The sequence below is a fragment of the Colobus angolensis genome, unplaced genomic scaffold (genome assembly GCF_000951035.1).
Source record: "Colobus angolensis palliatus isolate OR3802 unplaced genomic scaffold, Cang.pa_1.0 Scaffold343, whole genome shotgun sequence".
Lineage (NCBI taxonomy): Eukaryota > Metazoa > Chordata > Mammalia > Primates > Cercopithecidae > Colobus > Colobus angolensis.
The window spans coordinates 2,239,282-2,265,519 of NW_012116744.1; the positions used below are offsets into that span (position 1 = coordinate 2,239,282).

Genomic DNA, 26,238 nt, shown 5'->3' on the forward strand with positions numbered 1-26,238 from the left:
CAAAGGTATTAGCAGAGTCAGCTGCTCAAAAGCTAGAAAATATACAATAATCATGATAATTTACCACGAAATGGATATAGAAAATTGTTCACTTGACTAGTGCACTTTCTCAACTGCTAACTGAAAGAAAGACATCTGAACCTTCAGCCATCAGACTAAGCACTGTCTCTCATTCTTGTTAAAAGCACTCAGAAATTATAAACATCTCAAGGTCACAAATAATCCACCTCTGGATTCAGGTAATGTATACCATGTAGCCTAAGAACATAGCACAAAAATGAACCTATAATTCACCTAGTGAGGGAAATCACATTGGCATGGATTAAGATTCTGTTTTTAAAGAAAATTAAAGCCTTTATGCTCATAAAATTGCTATGTCCAACACGCTAGTTTAAAGTCAAGGTTTTGGGAAGCCTTTATGTTTAGGCAGATAGTAACATTAAGAAGAAAGTAAAGAAAGAGCCTATATATTCCGGCAACAGTCTCATTATCTTCTGTCGAACAGACAGACTAAGTACTGTCTCTCATTCTTGTTAAAAGCACTCAGAAATTATAAACATCTCAAAGTCACAATTAATCCATCTCTGGATTCAGGTAATGTATACCATATAGTCAAAGAACATAGCACAAAAATGAACCTACAATTTACCTAGTGGCAGAAATCACATTGGCACAGATTAAGATTCTGTTTTTAAAGAAAATTAAAGCCTTTATGCTCATAAAATTGCTATGTCCAACATGCTAGTTTAAAGCCAAGGTTTTGGGAAGCATTTATGTTTAGGCAGATAGTAACATTAAGAAAGTAAAGAAAGGGCCTATACATTCAGGCAACAGTCTCATTATCTTCTGTTGAAAAGATAGGTAATTTGTAGATAAGGCTTGCTCTGAGTGAAAAGAAGATTTTCTTATAAGAGTATTCACAATGGCACCAACAGGAATGGGTCCACAGTGAGGAACAGAAAGACCTATCAACAGATGGAGCATCAGTACTCCTTTCCTGCTTCAAAGGAAAGGACCCAGCCACCCCCCAGCCATGCCCCTTGCCTTCCTGTATTCAACTCCCGGCAGGTACAAGTATATGGGTAGCCCAGCAATCAGAAAGGAACAATAGGCCACTGCTAGATCATAAGGTAATAAGCTCTAGGAGTCTATACACTCCCAGTGAAGCTCATTCACTATGAAAGAAAATAAATTAGGTACAAATAATCATAATTTATAAATTGTGCATATGTATATATAAAAATTAAAGGGGACACCTTTGCTGGGGTGGAAGAATTGTGGGTAACATTTCTGTTTTTAGTTAGATCTCTATTAGTAAAGGTAGCATTTTGCTTTACATACAAAAAATAAATCACCAACAGTTGAGTATATAATTCCATTACAATTAAATGATACATGAGCATATGGATACAGAATATGCAAACTGAAATCAACCTGCATCACAATGGTAGGTACATTGATTTTGAAAGATTGTTTTAATGATATTTAATCAAGATTTTAGATTTTAAAATATTTATTTTTAAAAGTGGTACGATATTTAAGATCTAAGGGACTATAGTGATTCAGTCATCTAATGTTTCTTAAAAAAAAAAAGGAGTTTTATTAGAGGCAACAATAAATAAACAAAAGAAAATCAGGCCTCTCAAGAAAATAAGAATTTATTCAGTAATAGGAAAAATAGAACAGAAAGGGTAAAAGTAAAATCATCTAAATTATACATTCAAAGAACGCCTATGATAAGAACAGCTTGGTTAGATAAATGTTATTATTTTAGTGATCACCATTGTATTGTTTCTAAAGCAACTACATAAAATTAAACAAGGATGTTCTACACAATTTATGGTAAACAATACCACAAATCTAAGTCAAAGGAAAAGTAATCAATGTTAACATTTTAAACAAAAATATGACACCTGGAAAGCATCAATGCCAGTAAAAATGTGAAGAGAGCAATTAATAGAGCATGAACTCCCAAAGCAAATTAAAGAGCTACAAAATAACATAAAATTCTACTAAATAATTAGTTCCAATTGAAATGAAATGGTAAAATGTTAATTTTTCTTTCCCATGCTTTTCCCATTTGAATTATGTCTATATACAAGCATCATAAAGTAAAATAAAACTTATCAGTGATAGGAGAAAAATAGCTCAGAGCAGACTGAGCTAGGTGAGGTATGCAAAACTTACCAGGCTCAGGAAGACAAGAGTATGGGACTTTAATCACACTTTCCCTCCTATGCACCCACACGCAAGGGCTATGTTTACAGGCATTTTTGTTCCTGACTAGCTGCCTTACCCATTATCTTCCAGTTCCTGGAATTTGTGATACAAAGAACAATATATAGCTAATCAATAGCTTTTGTTATTTTACTATAAGTTACTCGTAAACAACTTAGAAGTCGCCTCTTCCTTCCTTTAAAATTCACTTGTAACTGATGCTAATCAGAGAATATATTCAGGGCAGCTTCTAACTATGCTTCCGCATAGATTTAGGCTTGAATAAACTCTATAATGAATCACATTTTCTGAATCTAGTTATTTAAGGTTAACATTTTGGCACCCTAGATGAGATCGAAAGTGGACCTCCAGAGAGCCCCACCACCACTTTACCAGCAATCAGCACTTTGGTACCAATGCGGTAAGTCCTCCTTCACCCAACCTTGCCAAAGTCAGCAGGAATCTCTGGTAAGGCCCCTGTTGGGATGTGAATCCACTTGTCTTGATTGTGGATTAAGACTTTATTCAATTTGTACATATTCTTAACCAGTTGAGGTTGGAAGTGAAGCTCTATAGAAGGTAAGAGTTTCATTTGTTATTCTCTAGAGATCTGCTGACCTCAGATCTGTCACTTTCATTTTCTCTGATGTTATTTTGAACTACTAGTTGGAGTTTTTCAACTTTTTCTATAGTTTAAACTTTGGTCTTTGAAAAGAGGAAGTGAATCTTTGTGGCTTAAGTGGAAAACTTGACAAATCTAAAATCTTCTTGAGTGACCAAAATAATAAAAGGCTCTCTATGTGTCCCACTAGGTTTCTGGTCATTTGGGAAGGAAAACAAAAATTATGGACAACTATCTCTAAAACCTAGACTTTGTCCTTAAAGAGTGACCTACCATTAGAAACACCAGCTGGATTTACATTTAATGCTTATGGTGCCTCTTCATGCTACCATTTAGAAAACTGGTCACACAAAACTAAAGATGACCCCAAATTACAATGGTTGAAATAGTGTACTTTTAAAATACCTCAACTAGTTTATCTGTGTTCTCAATTTTAAAAAGCTAGCTCTAAAATAAACTAGGAGAGCTATTTTCAATGATACTTAGAAGTTTCTAAAAGAGATTCTGACAAAGTTATTTCTTTGCAAAAGGAAAATGTAAAATTGTATAAAGTGACTTTTAAAATGAAAAATGTTGCTGATTATTGTTCCTCCTCCTCTTTCTGTTTATTCTTTATTCTAACTGCTCCTCCCTTCCCTCCTCCTGCTCCTGGTGTACTGGCCTCATTTCAGGAATGAGACAGGAAGTATAAAGAGGTCCGCAGAGAACCTCCAACCGGCCTGCACACTGGGAGGAGTGTGCAATGGGTGGAGCCTCAGGAAGTTCACACTGTTTGCCACAGGGAGGAGCCTGATCTCCCCTGTTCCAGGGTGGTACCTAGGATTCAATCTATGAGGCAGGAAGCCAGCTAGCAGGACTTTGGCTTTGCTGAGACTCTCTGTTTCCCTTTGTTTTCCTTTTCGCCTGATAAATTCCATTTTTCTTGCCCTTTAAAGTGTCTGCGAGCCTAATCTTTCATGGCTGTGTGACAAGGACCCCATTTTTAGGTGAACTAAGGAGAAAGTCCTACAACGGTTTAGCACCCAACACTTAAGAAAGGGTGAGTGAGATGCAAACCAAATCTCTTTTTCTCTCATTTCTAAGCCTTTTCATCCTCAGACTTCTGAGGGTAGGGGAAACCATGCCCCCATCCCCGTCAATCCCAGGTGTTGAGAAGGTCAGCCTCAGTGTCCATGGCATTTTCCTTTCTTTTTTGTGACGGAAGGGTGAGCAGGGGCTTCTGCCACCCTCCCCTCCCTGCCAGGGCTGGGACGCATGAACCAAGGGTGCCCAACAGCAGGCACCTCTCCCTGCCACGCATCCACAGAGCCTTCCGCTCCCCAAGCCAGGAGGTCCCACTCCCTTGGACAGTAATGAAGTCTTTCTCACCGGTGGAGGAATCTATTTGCATAAAAATAAGAGGTTCGTCTTTAGGCATTTTAAACTGGTTTTTTCTTTCCTTTTCTCCACCAGATCAGGAGTTGACTTTTAAATGAGCTTTTTTTTTTTTTTTCCCTTTTAGAAGACATTTTAACTAGGCTAGGAGTGATAAGGATCACTGTTTATATTCTCAGTAGAGTTTTTTTTTTTTTTGAGGTGGAGTCTCGCTCTGTCGCCCAGGCTGGAGTGCAGTGGCCGGATCTCAGCTCACTGCAAGCTCCGCCTCCCAGGTTTACGCCATTCTCCTCCCTCAGCCTCTGGAGTAGCTGGGACTACAGGCGCCCGCCACCTCGCCCGGCTAGTTTTTTGTATTTTTTTTTATTAGAGACGGGGTTTCACCGTGTTAGCCAGGATGGTCTCGATCTCCTGACCTTGTGATCCGCCCGTCTCGGCCTCCCAAAGTGCTGGGATTACAGGCTTGAGCCACCGTGCCCCGCCTCAGTAGAGTTTTAATTATGAAAAAGGATTTGTGAGGCTGGTCTTAACCTGTAGCCAATCTAGTGTACTTTGTGCATCTTTCCATAGCAAACTTTGCAGCAGGCCTCCATCTTGTTTCACATCCTTGGGAGCAAGGCCTGCAACCACATGGCAATGTTTTCTTCTAGCCTCACCATCTTACAATGGTAGCCAGGAGTTCAATCCGGCTGTAGGGAATGAGTTCTTTCGAGTTTGATATCTGCATGACCTTTGCCATTTTTTGATTCCCTGCCCCTCCACAAACTGCCTTGGATTTTCCTTTCTCTGAGCCTTTAGTAAAGTTTGAAAGCCAGAAATATCAGTCATTTGGCCTGGCTAAAGTTAGGTATTAAGAAATTTTAAAAGGACCTTATTAAAGAGTGCTATGGCTAAAGTCAGTTTAATTAAAACCAGCCATTCAAGCTCTAACAGCCTGGGACTCCTTGCTAAAAACAGGGGGTACCAGATATCCCATTTTGCAAAACACCTCTGTTTTCCTCATGAAACCCCAGGAACTAGAAGTGGATAAATCCCTCTCAGAATATAGGGTTCTGTTCTGTTTTACATTGTGTTATCTAGCATTTTTTACTTTGGGGAGGATCAGAAATTACTTCACATTATGAGAGAAATGTAAAGACTGGCAAAAGAAAGGTCTTGCAACTACTGAATCTTCTTCTGTCTACCTGTCTGTGTAGCTATGTATGTGTTGAGTGTGACGTCTATAAAAAGAGCTCTAAGTAATTGGCCTAAAGGAAGAAAAGGGCTTGGATTAAATATTTTTTAAAGGGAAGATAAAAGCTATGGTACCTTTTAGTTCATGTGGCTTTATTCTTTGACAAATAACAACAGCCTTAAAGATTATTAGTAAAATGCAGATGTCATCAAAATGTAAATAGGAGGACTAAATTATGCAGGTTAGATACTAGGCTCACTAAATGTTTTAAGGTTACAAACTGCCTTTTGGGTTTTAAGAACCATTTGACTTGCCTGCTCCACAACTGATAAGGCAACTGACTATTATAGACATAGTTCTATATGTCTGTAAGGGGACATATGGAACTATATGTCTGTCCCCTTACAGACATATAGAATTAACCACATCCTTAATTATGCTGGAAGGACCTTGGCTGTATCTGGCACACAATTAAAACAACTTGCCAGGGTTTGCATTAAAGTTCAAATTGCTAGGAGTTACCATTAAAACACATAATTGAAACTACTGGAAACAGATTTACATGCTAGGTGTATAAGAACAATAAATGTGTTTCAATGAAAGATTATTATAAGATAGGAAAATGTAAATTATTGGCTAGGGTTAAAGGATTGTTTTGAATTAGATAAGATAAAGCTGAAGGTTCAAACAAGTGGTGGAAGAATCATGGAAATGATTCTTGCAGAAGAGGCTTTCTGTGTGAACATATTGACTAGGTTCTGGGGGTTATTATGTGGTTTCTCTGCGGGTTGAGCATTGGAATGAAAGCACAACAGGGTACTCTTGGGGCACTGATCTGACCTTTGGCAAAATTTGGAAAGGGTTATAAAAGGATTTTGCTTCATTACAATTTCTGAGTCTTCATTTTGGCAAAATAAATAATTTATGGTAATCTGGAAATCAATTTCATAACATCAAGTGTTTTAATCCTCTAACATATTTAACAGGCTTCTCCAAATCAAACTTGAGCCTCAAAATTGCCTTTCCTGACACCTGGCTTTTGGGAGGCTTTAGAGGGCCCCTGGAACCTCCAGAAAAGGGGTAAACAGGATCATCTGACATGTTTAGTTACATGGGATTGCCAAAATGATATTCAATCTTCTTAAGGTTATATTTTGGTGAATAATACTAATACTTGTTCCAAAACTATATGGAATTTCTAAAATTCTAATATCTAAGTATATGTTAGCAATCATAATTAAGGTTAAGTTAGTGTAAACCACAGAGATGACCAAACTTCTTTGACAATTACATTTTTAACTGTAACTACCCTGGACATTTTGCTGTTCACAGACAATTGCTGTTTTCCTTTAATTATTTTCAAAAGATGCTTTACAATAAGTGATAGAACTTTGACAGCTGCTCTCAAATACAGGTTTCTGATAACTTTGTAGATTATAACATTGGAATAAAGAAAAAATGTACAGGACTCATGAAGAGCTGAAATGTTCATGAATATCAAGAAATCAAGAACTAAATGGACTGAATTCAGAAAGCTGAAGCAATCATTTTTGACTTTTAGTTGAAATATTGCTGATCCTTTTTTTGTTTTTCAGTGTTAAGGAAACTTATTTTAAATTATTTACAGTCTTTAATAATTGAGTAAGGCATATTCCTATGAATAAAATTTGGAACTGTTTGTTTCTCTCTGCCTGATTCCTCGAGAACTTGGAAACTATCTGTGAGTATTCTTAACTTATGGCAATATAGTTTTCTGCATCAGTGCAATAAGAATCCATTTTTCTTTTGCAGCAGGACACAGTTGGAGAAACTGGTTGTTTTACCAAGATTTCACTGGAAGGGTATGCTTCCCTTTAAAGAGTCAAGCTCAACTTGCATAGCTAATAAAAGCCCCATGGTAAAATCTGGCCTCATACCATTGCCTACGCAGTTCTTGTACAGTGCTCCTGACCTGTGGTTGGTAAAGAATGTCACTTTCTAACAGGCCTACGAGCTCCAAGTTTATCTTGGGACCTTAAAGGAGAGGGTTACCCAACTCACAGGTATTTGAGGATACAAACCCATGGCTGGGCTCAGCTTTAAAAGGTCTTATCTGAGATTCCTTGTGGAACAGAGCTCCATCAAAACCAATCTAAAAAGCCTATGTAGAAATAGTTATTCTTGCTGTACTAATGCAAATAATCAAGACAAGTATAAGACGAAAGTCTATTTTGCAAACAACTCAGTCCTATCATGATTTTTTTTTAACAAAAATGAGTACTAGAGGAAGATAAATTATGTTTCAAAACATATCATACATTTGTCATTAAATTCTAAACTCATCGGAGTTCTCACGAGGTCAGGAGATTGAGACCATCCTGGCTAACATGGTGAAACCCTATCTCTACTAAAAATACAAAAAATTAGCCCGGTGTGGTGGCAAGTGCCGGTAGTCCCAGCTACTTGGGAGGCTGACCAGGAAAATTGCTTGAACCTGGAAGGTGGAGGTTGCAGTGAGCCAAGATTACGCCACTGCACTCCAGCCTGGGTGACAGAGCAAGACTCCATCTCAAAAAAAAAATACAAACACAAATAAAAAAACAGCCATACTACCCAAAGCAATTTACAAATTCAACGATATTCCTACCAATGACATTTTACACAGAATTAGAAAAAAAAAAAATTTATATGGAACCAAGGAGAGCCAAAGCAATGCTAAGAAAAGAACAAAGCTGGAGGCATCATACTACCTGACTTCAAAAACACCATAAGGCAGCTACGGTAATGAAAACAGCATGGTACTGGTATAAAAACAGACACACAGACCAATGAAACAGGCTAGAGAAACCAGAAATAAAGCTAAACACCTACAACCACCTGATCTTTGACAACATTGAAGAAAACAAGCATTGGGGAAAGGACTCCCTATTCAATAAATGGTACTGGGATAATTGGCTAGCCATATGCAAAAGATTGAAACTGGATCCCTTTCTTTTACTGTGTATAAAAATCAACACAGAGTGGATTAAAGACTTAAATGTAAAACCTAAAACCATAAAAACCCTAGAAGAAAAACTAGGAAATGCCATTCTGGACACAGGCCATGGCAAAGATTTATAACAAAGAATCCAAATGCAATTGCCACAAAAACAAAAACAAAAATTGACAATTGGAACCTAATTAAACTAAAGAGCTTCTGCCCAGCAAAAGAAACTATCAATAGAGCAAACAGACAACGTAGAGAATGGGAAAAAATATTTGCAAACTGTGTATCCAACAAAGGTCTAATATTCAGAATCTACAAGCAATTTAAACAGATAAATAAGCAAAAGCTACACAACCCTATTAAAAAATGGGCAAAGGACATGAACAGACACTTCTCCAAAGACATACATGCAGTCAACAAGCATATGAATAAATGCTCAACTTTACAAATTATTAGAGAAATGCAATTCAGAGATACCATCTCACACCAGTGAGAGGGGCTATTATTAAAAAGTCAAAAAAGTGACAGATGCTGGCAAAGCTGCAGAAAAAAAGGGAACATTCATACACCGCTGGTGGGCATATAAATTATTTCAGTCACTGTGAAAAAGAGTTTGGAGATTTCTCAAAGAACTTAAAACAGAACTATTATTCGATCCAGCAATTCCATCAGTGAGTCTATACTCAAAGGAATATAAATCATTCTACCATAAAGACACATGCATGTGTATGTTCACTGCAGCACTATTCACAATAGCAGGGTCATGGACTCAACCCAGGAGCCCATCAACATTGGATTCATTCAAAAGGTGGTACCTATATACCATGAAATACCATGCAGCCATAAAAAAATGGAATCATGTCCTTTGTAGCAACATGGATGGAGTTGGAGGCTGTTATTCTAAGCAAATTAATGCAAAGACAGAAAACTAAATACTACATAGCTCGTTTATAAGTGGAAGTTAAATACTGAATACCTGTGGACACAAAGAATAGAATGATAGGCACAGAGGCCTCTTTGAGGGTGGAGGGGTAGGGTAGGGTGAAGATCGAAAAACTACCTATTGGGTACTATGCTCATTACCTGGATGATGAAATAATCTATACACCAAACCCCTGCTGCAACACACAATTTACCCACGTAACAAATCTGCACATGTACTCCCTCAACCTGAAATAAAAGTTGGAAAAAAAATATATATATATATATATATAATAACTCTAGTATCTAATAATATAACATTTGGCCTATGTATGTTTTCTCATAGACATAATATTTTAAGGCACGATTTCAAACCTATCACAGGCATATGATGTTTACAAATACCTTAGATAACAGAGCTTTATGGATAGTCGCATTAATGTCTGCAAAATTCCTCATTGCCTGAAGCAATATATTGATTTAAAAAACATTTTATATAGCACTGCCTACTGGATACCGATACTGAAAGTTAAAAATATTACACAAACAACATATTTTCAGATTTCTTTGGGTTTTGGGTTCTAGCAGAAAAATCCACCAAATCTGTGAAAACAGACTCTTACCCCAGGGAAGGAATCAGTCAGTGTTTACCATTTGTGTTTCATTCATGATTCTCTACTTTTGGGAACTGAGCAACTTGAAATTTACCAGTTCTAATTTCCAACTTCAGATTCTCCTCCTGCCTTAGCTAACTGTAATGAGATAATCTTCCAGTTATGGGACATGTAAAGGGTAGTAATTTTTCAGAATCAGGAATAAATCTCTGAAAGCTGAGGTGTACAATTTTTGAAGACTGCATTGAAGAAGTTAACAAACTAAGAAGAAACTATGTACAAAGAAGCAGTGTATAATCCAAATCCCTGGGCTAAGATGTTCCCCAAAAAGATAATCAAGAACTAAGCATAATGTGAAGATCTGTTATCATAGAGGGTCAAAGAGTCCCATAGTTCCATGAGGTTTGTATATTCCGGGTACTCATACATGCACACAGGAGGATGAGGAAGGCAGGAAAGTTGCAGACGGGGTAGGCATGGGAGAGCAGAGGAAAGAGGCTTGTATATGAACATACAGTCTATCAGCAAAACTACATCTGTGGCTTATTAAGTAAATTATTAATACATTAATATTTGAGCTGCTGAACTGGCAAGCATTCCCATAGAACAATAGTCTATATGTTTGTCCTATAACTCATCTATACAAGATACAATATATTTTCAAGCAGTTTTGAAATTTAAATTACATCATCTTCAGGCAATATTTTCTTCTTTTTAAAACTACTGTTTACTCCTTCACTGATATAAACTAGTGAAAGGACAAGTCACTCCAATACGTCCTCAACTTTGGATCTCTAATGCTGGCACATAGGAGGTTCTCAGTAAATATTTATGAACTGAACTGGGTGATCCACATTATCAGGGGAGGCCTTCTTTAATTCCCACAGCAGAGTTAATTGTTCTATCTTCTGCAACCTTAATCACAGTGCTTGTTTACCAAAAGTGATCACAATACATTTTATTTTTGGCATTTGATTAATGTGTTATTTTCCATACTACATTGGAAGATGATCAATAACAGGGACAATATCTAGTACATGGTAGGTGACAGTAAATGTTTAGTAGGAAGGAAGAAAAAGGAGAGAAGTTGAAAAAATACGTTTCAGGAAACTCTTTTTTTCTTTTTACTACTTTTTGTTTTTAATCTTGTGTCAACCACTGACTTTCAACAGAAAGTGGTGAGGCACCAGGCACAGTGGCTCATGCCTGTAATCCCAGCACTTTGGGAGGCCAAGGCAGGAGGATCATTTGAGCCCAGGAGTTCCAGATCAGCCTTGACAACATGGTGAAACCCCATCTCTACAAAAAAATTTAAAAATCAGCCAGGTGTGCTGGTATACGCCTGTAGTCCCAGCTATCAGGAAGCTGAGGTGGGAGGATCACTTGAGGCCAGGAGGCAGAGGTTGCAGTGAGCGAAGATCATGCACCTGGACTCCAACCTGGTGACAGAGTGAGACCTTATGTCTAGATAAATAAATATGAACCAACCAAAGAAAGCAGTGAGGGAGTTGCTCTGCTATGTATGAAACCCTGACCCAGAAGCAGTGTTTCAGGAAACTTTTGATGACTAGTTTACAAATTTATTCTCACAGGCTACCCTATCTCCTGCTACTGTCCCATCCACATTCTCTGATTTAATAATGTAGTTCCACCTCCTGAGCAAGATTTCCATGATTAGACAAGTTGGACAATTTGTCTTCCTCACTTTAGAATGGATGCATCTTAACTTTCATAGTTAAAAAGATTTGAATATGTTATACATAGATTCAGCACTGTGAGCATCTTCAAGATGACTGAGATCTCCTTGAGAACAAAAGAAACAAAACTTAAACCATGATTTATTCTCTGCACAGTTCCACCATACATAGAAATTTAAAACATTATGGAATAAATGTGCCCTCAAAAGAGGAATAAATAAATAAATTATGACACCTTCATTCAATGAAGTATCTTAAAACAGTTTAAGAAATAAGGTAGTTCTATAAGTATTATGAAAGACTAAACAGTGTGGAAAAGTAATGTTACAGAAGAAAACATGTTTAGCATGATCCTAGGTGTTGTAAAGCTAAGCAACAATAACTATATATGTATAACGTTTGAAATGTATATGCATATATAGATAACTAAGTACTTTAAAAAGCCTAGAAGGATACACACATTGTTAAAAATGATAACCACTAGGGAAAGGAGTGTGATTTTTATTCTTTATAGTTCTGATTGTAAAAATACTATATGAAAATATTATATGCATTTACTACTTGTGCAATTTTTTAAATGGAAAAAGGAAATTTGAATGCCTAACTACTTATGCATTGCACAAGATAGTTTATATATGTTATTCCATCCCATCATCCTGACAAAGCTGTGAGACTGGTATCACACCTTTGTCATACCACATAGAGGCACACAGAAGTTATTAAATGGCAGTCTGATTTGAAAACAGGGCTCTGTGAAGAAAAACTGTACATGTGCACTTTTCCTTATACCATAAAAGCTCACACACAAAAAAATGCTTCACTGAGAAGCATTGAGCCTTTAATCCTTGCTTTCACTTTCTGCTTTAAACAGGAGATTGCTCCAAAATTATTTGTATATGTATACATACATATATATGTACTTTTACTTCACAACTCCTATTTATTATTATACTTCATTTGAACCCTCAAGATTTCAGTCTACGTTTCTCCATGATGGATAGCAAAGTGGGTAAGAAACATATTTCACATGTAAAATATGAAATGGCAAATATGAAATAACATAACTTCATAAAAAGGAAGCAAAATTTGCCTATTCAATTTATCCAAATAAGATGTGAAAAGGCCATTCCACCATTCCCATTTTATTTTTAATAAAAAGGTATTAAGTTCTTCCAGTGACCTTTAGAGAAGGAGCATGGCCTATAAAATCTATTTCAGGATATTAAACCTGGTTGATGTTTCATGTGTTGACCTTATGAATAGCAATCACTCAATTAGATATTTCATTTTCCTTTCTTATTTATAGTACCTTCCCATAATATACTATGATTTTGTATGACTTCTGTGAGGTTAGAGCTGTATTCTAACAATTCTAATCTTTCTACAAAGTTTTTGGAACTCCATTTTAGGAAAAAAATGCATTTAGAAGTGGTTATTTAATGTTATAAATGGCAATTGTTTTATTCACTGAAGTAATCCCAGTGCCAACAGTGCCGGCACATAGTGAGTGCTTAATAAGTATTTACTGAACAAAATGAAATCACTATACTGATGTCTAAACCTTGCCAAAAGTTACTGTGACTCAGCCACAACGAATAAGGTGATGAATCAGTGCAGATGAAGTGAAGTAAGACTCACTCATCAATAACCTTAATTGTAACTATAAAGTAATTCATTGTTCTCTTATGTTAAGTGTGTTCTATTCTATTCTCTTATGTTCTGTTATTCTATTGCTTATAAAGGGAGATGGGAATGAAATAAAAAGAGATGATTAAAAAACGATTTGAGCAATGGCAGCACCACTAGAATAAATGTATATAGCCTTATAAGTGGATCACTTTATAGAGGATAATACTAATCTGAACATATAATAAGATTTCTCAAGAGAAACTCAGCATCATTATTTCATACTTATACTACAAGTAAAAATTTAAAATTCCAAACTTCTAAGGCTTAAATGACAAGAGTCTTAGTTCACTATATTAATTGAATTATATGGAGGGGAAAAGAACTTCACTATATACTACTATAAATTTACAGAAAGAAGCAGGTGCGGTGGCTCATGCCTGTAATACCAGTACTTTGTGAGGCCAAGGCGGGTGGATCATTTGAGGTCAGGAGTTTGAGACCAGCCTGGCCAACGTGGTGAAACTCCATCTCTGTTAAAAATCCAAAGCTTAGCTGGGTGTGGTGGTGGGCGCCTGTAATCCCAGCTACTCAGGAGGCTGAGGCATGAGAATCACTTGAACCCAGGAGGTGGAGGTTGCAATGAGCCAAGATCATGCCACTGCACTCCAGGCAGGGTGACGGAACGAGACTCTGTCCCAAAAATAAAAAAAAAGAAAAAAGAAAAAAAGAACTTATTTAATAGGCCAGGTTTGGTGGTTCACACCTGTAATGCCAGTAATTTGGGAGGCCAAAGTGGGTGGGTCATGTGAACCCAGGAGCTCAAGACCAGCCTGGACAACATGGCGAAACCCCATCTTTCCTAAAAATACAAAATTTAGTCAGGCATGGTGGTGTGGGCCTGCAATCCCAGTTACATGGGAAGCTGAGGTGGGAGAATCGCTTGAGCCCAGGAGGCAGAGGTTGTAGTGAGCGGATATCACTGCCACTGCACTCTAGCCTGGGTGATAAAGTCAGACCCTGTCCCAAAAAAAAAAAAAAAAATTTAATTGTATCATGTCTTGTTATTATAGTGATAAAGATGTGATATTAGGCATTTTATTGTGTCATACATTAGTTATTCCACACAAGTCCTACAGAAATACTTTCAAGTCATTCAGCATTTTGAAAAATAGACCCAAACTATTTCCATTTTTCATTTACACTTTGATGAAGCCTGTTCTATATTCTTGTCTTGGCAAAATTCAGCAGTACATTTAATATGAATGTTATTACTACAATTAGAAATTGTATAGAAATTATAATCTGTATAATTAAAATGAGTATGGGAAGTCTTGAATGTTAGCAGAAAAAAATCACAATAAACTATAAATTAGCAAAGTAAGCAGACTGTAAATAAAAACCAGAATAAAACTAGACATACTTCTGAAGGACAGTATAGAGTTTGCAGGTAATGAACGCTAGTTAATTTTCTTCCAATCGAAACACAATGAAGTTTTGTTCATTGGCTAAGTGAAACAGGGAAGAGATGGCATTAGCCTTTCCCACACTATACTTATGTACAACCCTTAGACTTCAGTGATTTGCTCCAATGCTGTCCTGAGAATCCATGTAAGTGCCTTGCAAAGACCTACCTATAGTATAATCATTAACTGACCAAACTTTCTCATATGGAAATTCAAGCCACATTTTTCACAAGCCAACTTTCATTCTTTAGTGAACAAGGTTAAACCCAATGTTAAATCAAGTAAAAGAGAGAAACTGCCTTCCCCTACCCCAGCCCTCAGAGTATCAACAAACTGCTGGAGGGGAGAACGTCTTCATAGCTACAAAGGTCACGGAAATGACAAGCGTTTTGAAAACAGGAAGAACTGGACTGCAATCACAGCTGTGTCACTTCGTAACTTTCAAGACCTGGGTTCTCTCCGAGACAGGTCTTCTCATCTGAAAAGTGGAGAAAATTATATAACCTCACAGGGATATTGTGAGGCTTAAGTGAAATATTTTAAGTAAAGCAACACACAGTGCATATCAAATATGAATTGTCATCTCTTTGCCTTAAATTTTGTCATCTACCTCAGCACTTAGGACAGGACTGGGGCACAAAGTGGGAAAACAATGATTTCTGGATTAATTGGCTTTGTCAGGTTAATGTCAGAATCCTCTTGATCAATGGAAAAATGGATGACCCACACCACGATTTTTAAATCAGTAAATTAAATAATCAGTAATTTTTAAGAAACAGAAAAAGACAACTAAGTGAAATAATGTGAAGTTAAAGCAGCCTTGGGCTGCTACAGGTAGTTCAGTGATTATGAGCAGGAGCTGCAGAAAAACAAGATGACCACTTTTTCTAACCATGCCAGAGGGAAGAACATTAATTACATTAGATGAGGGATAAAAGCTCCAATAAAATATGACCCTGGGCTACACAGGAGTGATGCTAATAAGTCTTCAAGAAAAATTTTATAACCAAAATGAATGATTATTTCTGAAGCATGACTATTCAGAGCTAACCTTAATTCCACCAAAAGTCACTAACAACCCTCATGCCTAACTAAAGCCAGTTGTCAAACATCCCAGAAGAGCAAGCTGTCTCTGTGGGAGACAAAGCAAACTCAGGACCCTTGGGAGTGGAATCAAATATCTCATAGAGAAGTATAGAATGAGTATGAAGTTTCCACACCCACACTATAATGAAGACATCAAAATGTAAATTAATCTACTTTCTAATAAATACATTTAAAATTACAGAACTGGAAAGCTATAATAGGCATTCTTTAAGTTCTAATTCATCATTCAATACGCTATTCAGACCATCTAGTTTGGCTTAAAATTTTTTCATGTCTATTCTAAGTGTAGCTTAACTTTATAATATTTTTATGGACTGTTAGTTTTTTATGTAATACGAAACTGAAAGAACGTGACTACGGGTGAACATTACATCTATTAAAATTTTGCAGTACTTTAATTTGCATTATAATTTAGTTATAAGAATTTCATTGTAGCAAAAAATTGAAATGAAAACTGAAGTTATGACAATGGATATTTAAGGTACTCAGCTTATACTACAGCAAATGAAACTAAACTATTTCTGTAACATGAAACTATAATGGAAATCAGCCTTGAACTTGTCAGTTTTTTGTAGTTAGTTTGAAGACTCCTTGCTGTTTCCTCTACTTTTCAAAGAAAATTATATTTCTTGAAGCACCTACCCCTATTTTTATGGTCATTCCATAATACTGTTGAATCTTACAAGGATACCTAGGAAAAAAAGAACTTCTAAAGCCAGTTTATTAATAGTATTGTTCTCTTTTAAATGATAAGCTGCATGAAATATGAAAGAGGCTGGAAGGAACCAAATCCCACCAGCACTAGCAAGAGCCTCCACAAAGACCTTTAAGCAATTAGCATATCAGTTTCTCAAAGATACAAACGTGGAAAAATAAATTGGACTCGGTGGAAATCAGCTTAACTTCCAGTGCTAACCAGTTATACCTCTCATTTCCATTCAATTGGTTAGGCAACTGTTTGAAAATGGAGGCAGTCATGGCCGGGCGCGGTGGCTCAAGCCTGTAATCCCAGCACTTTGGGAGGCCGAGACGGGTGGATCACGAGGTCAGGAGATCGAGACCATCCTGGTCTACACGGTGAAACCCCGTCTCTACTAAAAAATACAAAAAAAAAACTAACCGGGCGAGATGGCAGGCGCCTGTAGTCCCAGCTACTCGGGAGGCTGAGGCAGGAGAATGGCGTAAACCCGGGAGGCGGAGCTTGCAGTGAGCCGAGATCACGCCACTGCACTCCAGCCTGGGCGACAGAGCTAGACTCCGTCTCAAAAAAAAAAAAAAAAAAAAAAAAAAAAAAAAGAAAATGGAGGCAGTCATTACATCCTGAAGCAGAGCTCCCTACTGAAAGGACTGCATGATCCTCGGGACACAAAATGGATCACCAATTACCAATTATGTATGATAAACAGATGAGACAGGAAATACTGATATATACATAGATATATATAGATAGACATATATATAGATATATACTCATTTCCAAGAGCAACAGTTGGAAATTTTAACATTTATAGCAATGTACAGCAATGGCTTCAACACGGAAGTCCTGAAATGGGCTCAGACAAGTAGAAGGATCTGGGCCAGGTAAATCCAGGCCAGAAGTCAGAACCTGGAGTACACCAGAAAATCAACAGAAGCAAAGTGCCATACCAGTGAAAGGAAGCTGCAAAAACAGCCATGGATCACACCCAGGAACTGTGGGTTTATGCCCAGTGGGAATCAGGGACGCAGATAATGACATACTTATTCAAAGACTAAGTTCAAGTTTGGAACAGGAAGATGCTTAATTCAGAGCCCAAGATCTGCAAACTGAATTAGAAGACAGAGAAGAGATGAGGATGGCACAAAGGACTGCTGCTCAACAAATATGGTGCTGTAGATAGACTTCTGCTCTTCAAAGTGCAGGCCATCCACAGGCAGCAAGGGCCTCACCTGGGAGTTTGTTACAATAGCAGTTTCTCAGGCCCTATCCCAGACCTGCTGAATCGGATCTGCATTTAAGTAGATTCAGGGCTCTACAGTGATAGTACCACTATCTTGTAAAAAAGAAGAAAAAGAGAAAGAAAAAAAAAATGAGAGAGAAGAGGGGAGAGAACAAGAGAGGGTGTAAGATGTTGAAGATGCCAGAGATCAAAATTAGACAGCAGCTTTGTCGTCTTAGGAAAATCTAGCTCCACAATCCCTAGAAAGACCATGAACCAACTAAAATAGCTTAAATATCAAAACTAACATCTTGCTCATCAAAGCTTGCTTTAAGATCTTTGCATCACTGTACTGACAAATCCAAAGCTATTATCTCATCAACTCAATTTTCACAATCACAACCAGTTCTCCATCTTGTAAGATCTACCTTGAAATCATCCAGGCTCAGCTCTAAAACCATATAAGTACGTTCCCCTAACTCCCCTGACAGTCAATGATTGAGTGCCATAATATTTTGAAGCAGAAAAAAATATTAACAAGCTTCTGGTCTAAGTCCCTTATTTCATGGAAGAAATTCACAACTTGCTCAAGGATGCAGTGCTTTTTAAGCATAAAACCAACACCAAAAACAAGATCTCCAGACTCTATTCAGGGGTCTGATATTTTTAAAATACAGTCATTATTTTAGTCTGTTTGTTCTGGACAAGGACATTGCTTTATGCTACTATAATTCACCAGTGTACCCGGAACACCATGCTTAGTGGGTGCTGTCAATATGCAACATGCCAGAATGAATACAAACACATAAATTTAATTTTAACCAAAGAGCTCTAAAAGGTTAAGAATAATATCATTATAGTATGATTATCAGCATCCTAATAAGAACTAACAATATCAGAGCATTTACCACACACAAAGTACAGTGTTGAGAGCTTTTTATGTATGATTTCATTTAATCCTCACAAGAACTCTCCTAATAATAATGGTACTATTATTACCATTCTAAAGATTTTTTTTTAATGGGGTTTAGTAACTTAACCAAGGTCACACTGGTAGTAAATGGAAGACCTAGGATTTAAACACTGAACTATGCTTTGTTTCTTTTTCTCAGGTAAAGCAAAAAAAAAAAAAAAAGTTCACAGCAATATATAACCTGCTTCCAAGGTAACATTTAAATCAGAAATACTGCTTTAATGACAATTTTCCCCAAAATATGAAGGGGTTTCTAAGCAATTCTGGTATTGGATCACTGCACTCTGTCCATGTCAGCCATGTAAATGAACCATTTCAGTTGTCACGTTACTTGACCCACCTATCCTTTACCTAGATTTCACTTCTTTCTATTTCCATTTCAATACCATATTAGTTGAAGACAACTGCAGTTCACAAGAATAAAAAGAACTCTCATCTTGTAAATTAAATACATGATAATTGCTAGACTCGGCTCTAAAGAAGTCTAAGGTAAAAACATAGATTTTTTCTCTAGTGCATTATTTAGCATTATGTTCAAGACTTTTCCAGAAATAGATGCTATATCACTTCTTATTCTGAAACTTACTCTAGATGGCAAGATTTAGGAAGTTTTTCTCTATTTTATTTAAAAGTATATCATTTTCTTTTTCTTTACCATATTCCTGAAATTTAAACGGTTAAGTTCAAATTCCTCAGTATCTTAGGTAAAGTTTACACTATGACACACAAGGCCCATTAAATAGCACTGACTCACCCTATGCATGAAGGAATAAACATGCTACTGATGACTTACATTTGGATTACAATGTAGATGAATAATCTATGTGATTTCTTCCATTTTCTCTTCAGGGAAAGAAAACATCAGTACACAGAGATGGCTGAAAGTTTGTATACAAGGGGCAAAAGCAATCAGAGCCACATACTTTGGCCTTGGAGATGCTGTCCACAGTTTAAGAGAAAAATCAAAAGTGCCCTCACCACGTCATAAAGCTATTATAAACCTAGGTCACTATTTTATTTATTACATTTATTTTATGAGTCTGAATTTTGAACCTTTCTGGACTTGACCAGTAGAAGATTTTTTTTACTATGAAAATATGTTCTTATTCAAAACCTGCAGGAAAATAAATAAACTGAATTTTATTCACCAAGTAAAAAGGTTAAATTATTAGACAACACATAGTGCTAGAAAGTTCATTCTGAACCAAAATTGTACTAATTCTTCTAACATGATTAATTAATTCATTCAACTTGTGTTCTTATTCAACACTGAGTCCCTAGCACCCAGCCTTGCATCAGGGGCTATACAAAGTTGCAACAGATCTTGTTGGTGACCTGAAGGATTTCATAGCCTAGTAAAGAAGAAAGATATATAATTATCTAATAGCAATGTAGTGACATCAGAGCTAAAAGAAGCCTGTATAAAATGTCATGGGAACCAGCAGAGCAATTAATTGAAACCTGAAATGCGGAGAAGGGAGTTGTCAGAAAATACGTAAAAACAAGAGATCACTGAAGCAGAATAAAAGATTATGGAGTGCACCAAGCTTACAGAGGGAACTTCATGATAAACGTGCAGAAGCCAGAAAGAGAGTGACCCACTTTTGAACTGCCAGGTACATTAATAACATTGCAGCAGAGAATGTGAGGAAGACAGGAGGCTGGACAGGTATCCAGAAGTCTAATAGAGAGGATGCTGAACAGCAGATTCCAGGTGTGCTTTTTATCGTTTAGATACTGAAGAGTCACTGGGGCATCATATGATCCAAACTCTAAAAGATATATCTGTTGGCAGAGCAAAGGACTGTTAGACAGGGAGTAAGCCCTAGGCATAAAAGTCTAGTTTGGGTAAAAACAATCATTCTAGGGCCTTCAATTAAGACAGTGACACCAGTAATGCACAAGGAAGGAAATATTCAAGAAATATTTAAATAGTAGAATTTAAAAACCTAAGAAGGACTTAAATTTGGTATAGGTCTTAGGTACAAGTATCAATATAATAGGAATGAAATAGAGCAGGAGAAAGAGTGCATTGATAAATTCTAACCCTCAAATAGTTTTTTTATTTCTTCAAATTATAATAATTAAAACCTTATATCCTGATAGATCTTTTTATCCTTGAGGTCACTGAGTAAATGATTATTATCAAAGCTACAAGCCTATTAAGAATTGGGATAAAGTGGATATTAACAAATTAATTGAGCTTTATTGTGTATTTCTACAAAAAACAGATAACCAAACAAGAGGATCTCTGAATGGGTACAGAGAGAAATTCATATAAAAAGATTCCACAAAACAAAAATAATTTCCCTCAGAAATACATAAGTTAAGAAAACACACTTTTATTTTAAAAGCCTCTATATTAATGATATTTATCATGAAAACTACTTTATCAGTGGACTACATAAAATCAGCTTAACATTAATGAAAGTTAAGGCCTTACATTTTAAAATCAAGGCTCACTTATATAATCTCAGCACTTTGGGAGGCTGAGAAAAAAGGATTGCTTGAGGACAGGAGCTTGAGACCAGCTTGGGCAACACAGCAAGATCCTGTCTCCAAAAAAAGAAAGAAAAAAGATTAGCTGGGCGTGCTGGCACATGCCTGTAGTCCCAGTTACTCAGGAGGCTGAAGCAGGAAGATCACTTGAGCCCAGAAGTTCAAGGCTGCAATGAGCTATGACTGCACGGCTGCATTCCAGCCTGGAACACAGAGGAAGATCCTGACTCTAAAAATAAAATCAACATGTTTACATAGCCACAGTTAAAAGGGGCTCCATTTGAACAGGAAAACTGTCAAAGCAGGAAGAACATCAATAGAAATGATTAACACTCTCTATCAATGCTTACCCTAATACCAAATAAAGCTGTTTAATTAAGATTTTTTAAATAATTATTTTAAAAATAAGATGTATTTTTAAATGTTCTTTGGAAGCATGGGAATTTGATAAGAGAAATGTCACCAAATAGGGCATGGTTCTATTTCCTACATTTAGCAAAGTCTTATGATACACAGTATATTTTCTCTAGAGTTCCATCCAGGTTTCTCACTACAAATTTCCAGATGAAGTCCCCTAATCAAATCTATAGCATCAAGTTGGCCAAAGTCTAAGAGTGATGCCCACTTCGGAATCATTTAGCCATAGAAGGTTCTGTTACTCAAAACTTATTAAATATATTGTTTTTGCTTAAGGACAGAGGAAATAATAAGGCTGCCTCTATGAAGACCTCGAGATCTGTGGTCAAGTTATCGAGATAGAAAAAGAAAGAAAAAGCATGCTAGAACTTGAGATGTCCCAACTTCCATCTTCAAAATGTATCAGTAAACACTTAAATCAAAATATTTAAAATCAAAGATCACAGTAAACTTAAAGGTTTAGTCTCTTGTCCTTAATTTTTGAAGAGTTAGACTTGCCTGACTCCCATTTAGTTATAAAGATGGAAATTTATGACAAAACATATTTAGGAGGCAGGGAAAAAAAGATGAGACTGATATCATCCTAAATCAGAAGCCATTAAAAGTTTAGATGTGAATTATAAAAAGCAAGCAATAAGCTGTCCTGTAAGCAGAAAACCCCACGAACGGAACAGTCAGGTCGCAGTGGCTCACACCTGTAATCCCAGCACTTTGGGAGGCCGAGGCGGGCGGATCACCTGAGGTCAGGAGTTCAAGATCAGCCTGGCCAATGAGGTGAAACCCTGCCTCTACTAAAAATACAAAATTGGCCAGGCGTAGTGGCGCATGCCTGTAATCCCAGCTACTTGGGAGGCTGAGGCAGGAGAATCGCTTGAACCTGGGAGGTGGAGGCTGCAGTGAGCTGAGATTGCATCATTGCACTCTAGCCCGGGCAACAAGAGCGAAACTCCATCTCAAAAAAAAAAGAAAGAAAGAAAATAGTCCACTGACTGAAGTCACAACAAGCTAATTCTTTTTGACATATTGTTGATTTATAACTAATCAATCATCAGATATTTACAAGCAAGCTGACAAAGTTAATGTAACCAAAGTGAATATACAAAGTAAATGTACCACATTTTTTTTAATATATAGAAAATTCTTCACTGGTTCAACTATTGGAGGAAGACAGAAATATAATAAAGAATACAAGTTAAACACCTGATGAGTATATTTTCAAAACATACCAGGAAGCTAAAGTATGTATGAAGAGGAACTATCCACAGCTCAATAGCCCAATCCCAGACTCTGTGTCTGTCCTTCCTAGTCTCCATCCACAGCTTTAGCAATAAGACTTGATCTATAATTCAAATAACAGCATAAGTGTTCATCTCTATGTCGGGTGCCTATTTCAGTCCTGAGCTACAAGACTTGAATCGTAAATGGACAAAAAGGAAGGCCATGTAAACACTGCGAGGCTATTGATAACAAAGGGAGTAAAACAATAAACTAAATTTTAAAGATTTTATATGACAAATGAAAACTCAATGATATATATTTTGAAAAAAGAGCATATATGACATATATCAGAATGTATAAAAATGACAAATTTCAATTATTACAGAAGATGCTCAAATGTTGATCAAAGGGTACAAAATTTCAGTTAGATAGGAGGCAAAAGCTTCAGTGACCTACTGCACAGAAAGGTGGCTATAATCACAAAGCGTTATATATTTCAAAATTGCTAAAAGAGTAGATTTTAAATGTTTTCATTATGAAAAAATAGTAAGTATGTGAGGGGCCAGATTTGTTAATTAGTGTGATTTAATTATCCAACACTGTAAGCGTATATGAAAACATTATACTGTACCCTGTAAATATCTACAATTACTACTTGTCAATTAAAAATAACATTAAAAAAATTCTCATTAAGGCTGTTGGAAATCACTTAATGTTTAGGTCACATCCATTCATCTACACAAACCCACATCCTCAAGAAAATTTGTGAAATATGAACTGAAAGAGAAGAAAGCTACAAAACCAAGAAGTTAAATATAAAGAATAAATTTTAATGGACTAATAATCATGTGATTGTTGGTAAAACTAATAAAGTCTATAAGAAAAAGGTAACAAATAACAAAATAAAAAACAGCAACAACTTTTTCATCTTTTAAAAACTATTTCTAATCAAGGCAAACAAGGCCTAATGTGAAAAAAATGAGAACAAGTATGAATGTATTCAAAATACATTATAGAGACCAGGTGCAGTGGCTCACGCTTATAATCCCAGCACTTTGTGAGGCAGAGTTAGGAGGAGTGCTTGAGCCCGGGAGTTCCAGACCAGCCTGGGCAAAATAGTGAGGACTTGTCTCTACAGAAAAAAAAAATAAATAAATAAAATAAATTAGCCAGGTGCACACCTATAGACCCAGCAGAAGGGAATGCTTGAGCACAGGAGACCGAGGCCGCAGTGAACTGTGATAGTGCCACTGTACTCCACTCCAGCCTGGATGGGAGAGCAAGACCCTGTCTCAAAAAAAAAAAAAAAAAAATCCTAGAGGTTTAATTGGACTCATAGTTTCATGTGGCTGGGGAGGCCTCACAATTATGGCAGCTACAATTTTCTATTACTTGCTTTCTTTTTATTTATTTTTGAGACAAGGTCTCATTCTGTTACCCAGGCTGGAATGCAGTGGTGTGATCTCAGCTCATTGTAGCCTCAACCTTTCAGGCTCAAGCTATCCCTCCTGCCACAACCTCCAACCAGCCATCCCAGGCACCACAACACATGGCTAATTTTTGTATTTTTTGTAGAGATGGTTTCGTTATGTAGTCTCAAACTTGGCTCAAGCAGTCTGCCTGCCTTGGTCTTTTTAAGTTCTAGGATTACAGGCATAAGCCACCACACTGGGCAGTTGTTTTCTAATCAGGGATTTGAAAATAGATGTGTCCCAAAATCATAAAAGATATGTCCTAACTGCATATATTTTCTACAACTCTATTATGTTTTAAGAGGTAAATTAATGTCTAAATGCATCCTTCTGCCTGAATCAAGCAAAGAATCAAGGACCTTGTGTAGCTTTGCAGACTATTCCTCGGAATAGAATGGTCAATATGCCATTTTAAAATGTGAAAACAAAATAGCATAATGACATAAAACTAACTGTATCTAAGATTTTACTATATATACACACACATATATTTCACACATATACTTTTTTTTTTTTTTTGGAGATGGAGTCTCGCTCTGTCCTCCAGGCTGGAGTGCAGTGATGCAATCTCAGCTCACTGCAAGCTCCGCCTCCTAGATTCATGCCATTCTCCTGTCTCAGCCTCGCAAGTAGCTGGAACTACAGGCGCCCGCCAGCACGGCCAGGATGGTCTTGATCTCCTGACCTCGTCGCACATATACATTTTATATTTGTATATATGCAGCTAAATTATGCATTAGAACCTACCTACCATTTATATCTCTGACTCAATAAACTCACTGTCTAAAGTTAGTTTATTCTCCACTTAACAGGAAATGGGCCACAGGAATATTCCTCCAAAAGTGAGTTTACTGAGTCAGAGATATGTAGGTTCTAATGCATAATCAAGGTGGCCACATCTTCTGAATCCAGAATGATGATATACTCAATATCTGTGTCTTCACAGCCATTCACTATCAAACATAGATTGAGTGTCCCTATGCACCCAGCATGGTGCCGTGTGTTAAACATAGAGATACACGACACACAGCTTCTGCCATGAGGTTGCTCCCTGCCTTTTTGTCACCTTCCAGTCTATTTTTACATAACAGACAGAGAATCATCATAAAATACCAATCTAGCCTTACAACTCCACTGCTTCAAATGTTCACGTTCCCTTGCATTTATAATAAAATTCAAACATCTTCAAGGCTCCCAAGGCCCTGCCCAACTCAGCCCCTCCTCTCACCCATTCCTGTCATTCACAATGCTTTACCCATAATGGCCTTTTCAGTAGGCTTTAAATATCCAGCTATATCTAGCCCCAGGATCCTCAGCCTAGAGCCCTCCTTACCCCAACTTCTTCACTGACTCCTATTTCTAGGAGTTAAAGATCACTTTAAGTTCCCTTTCCTTAAAGTCCCTACCTCAACCCTGCAGGAGATAGAGAGCTGATGAGTGGAGATAAGCAACCACTTAAGGGTTAGTTCACTTTAGAAAAATCACCCAGGCAACAATAGTGTGCATTGACTAGGGAGATAGTACAAGGAGAGGTGATGGCTCTAGTAGCAAAGTTCAGTAGGAAACAACTGGAGGAGTCCAGGAGAGAGACATAGTGAATGTACACAAAAGCACTGGTCTCCTTGAGCTCTGTATAAATTCCATCAGGCTATTAGCTCTCTCAACCAGTATTATTTATTACAAACTTCCTACATCAGAGAGGTCCAATAAACATCAGTTAATTAGAAATGAATGAAAGAAGAAAAGTAAACATCAAGAAAACATCAATAGTAACCACTGTTGTTTAGTTATGGAGTACTAGGCACTGTAGATGAAGAAGAGAAGGAAGACAGCAGTGGCTAGGAGAATAGGGTCTGCCAGAGTTTGTCTGGGTGACTTTAAGTAAGTTACTTTACTTCCCTGTGCTTTGAGTTTTTCAAAAAGGGACACTAATAACACCTACAAAAGAGGACTTCGG

The 26,238-nt window shown here is 37.0% G+C and overlaps 1 protein-coding gene across 1 annotated transcript in view; it reads right to left on the minus strand.

Annotated features, from left to right (window-relative positions):
- The window catches only part of PHKB (phosphorylase kinase, beta), a 243,942-nt gene that overhangs the window by 208,380 nt on the left and 9,324 nt on the right, over window positions 1-26,238 (minus strand). The window lies entirely within an intron of this gene.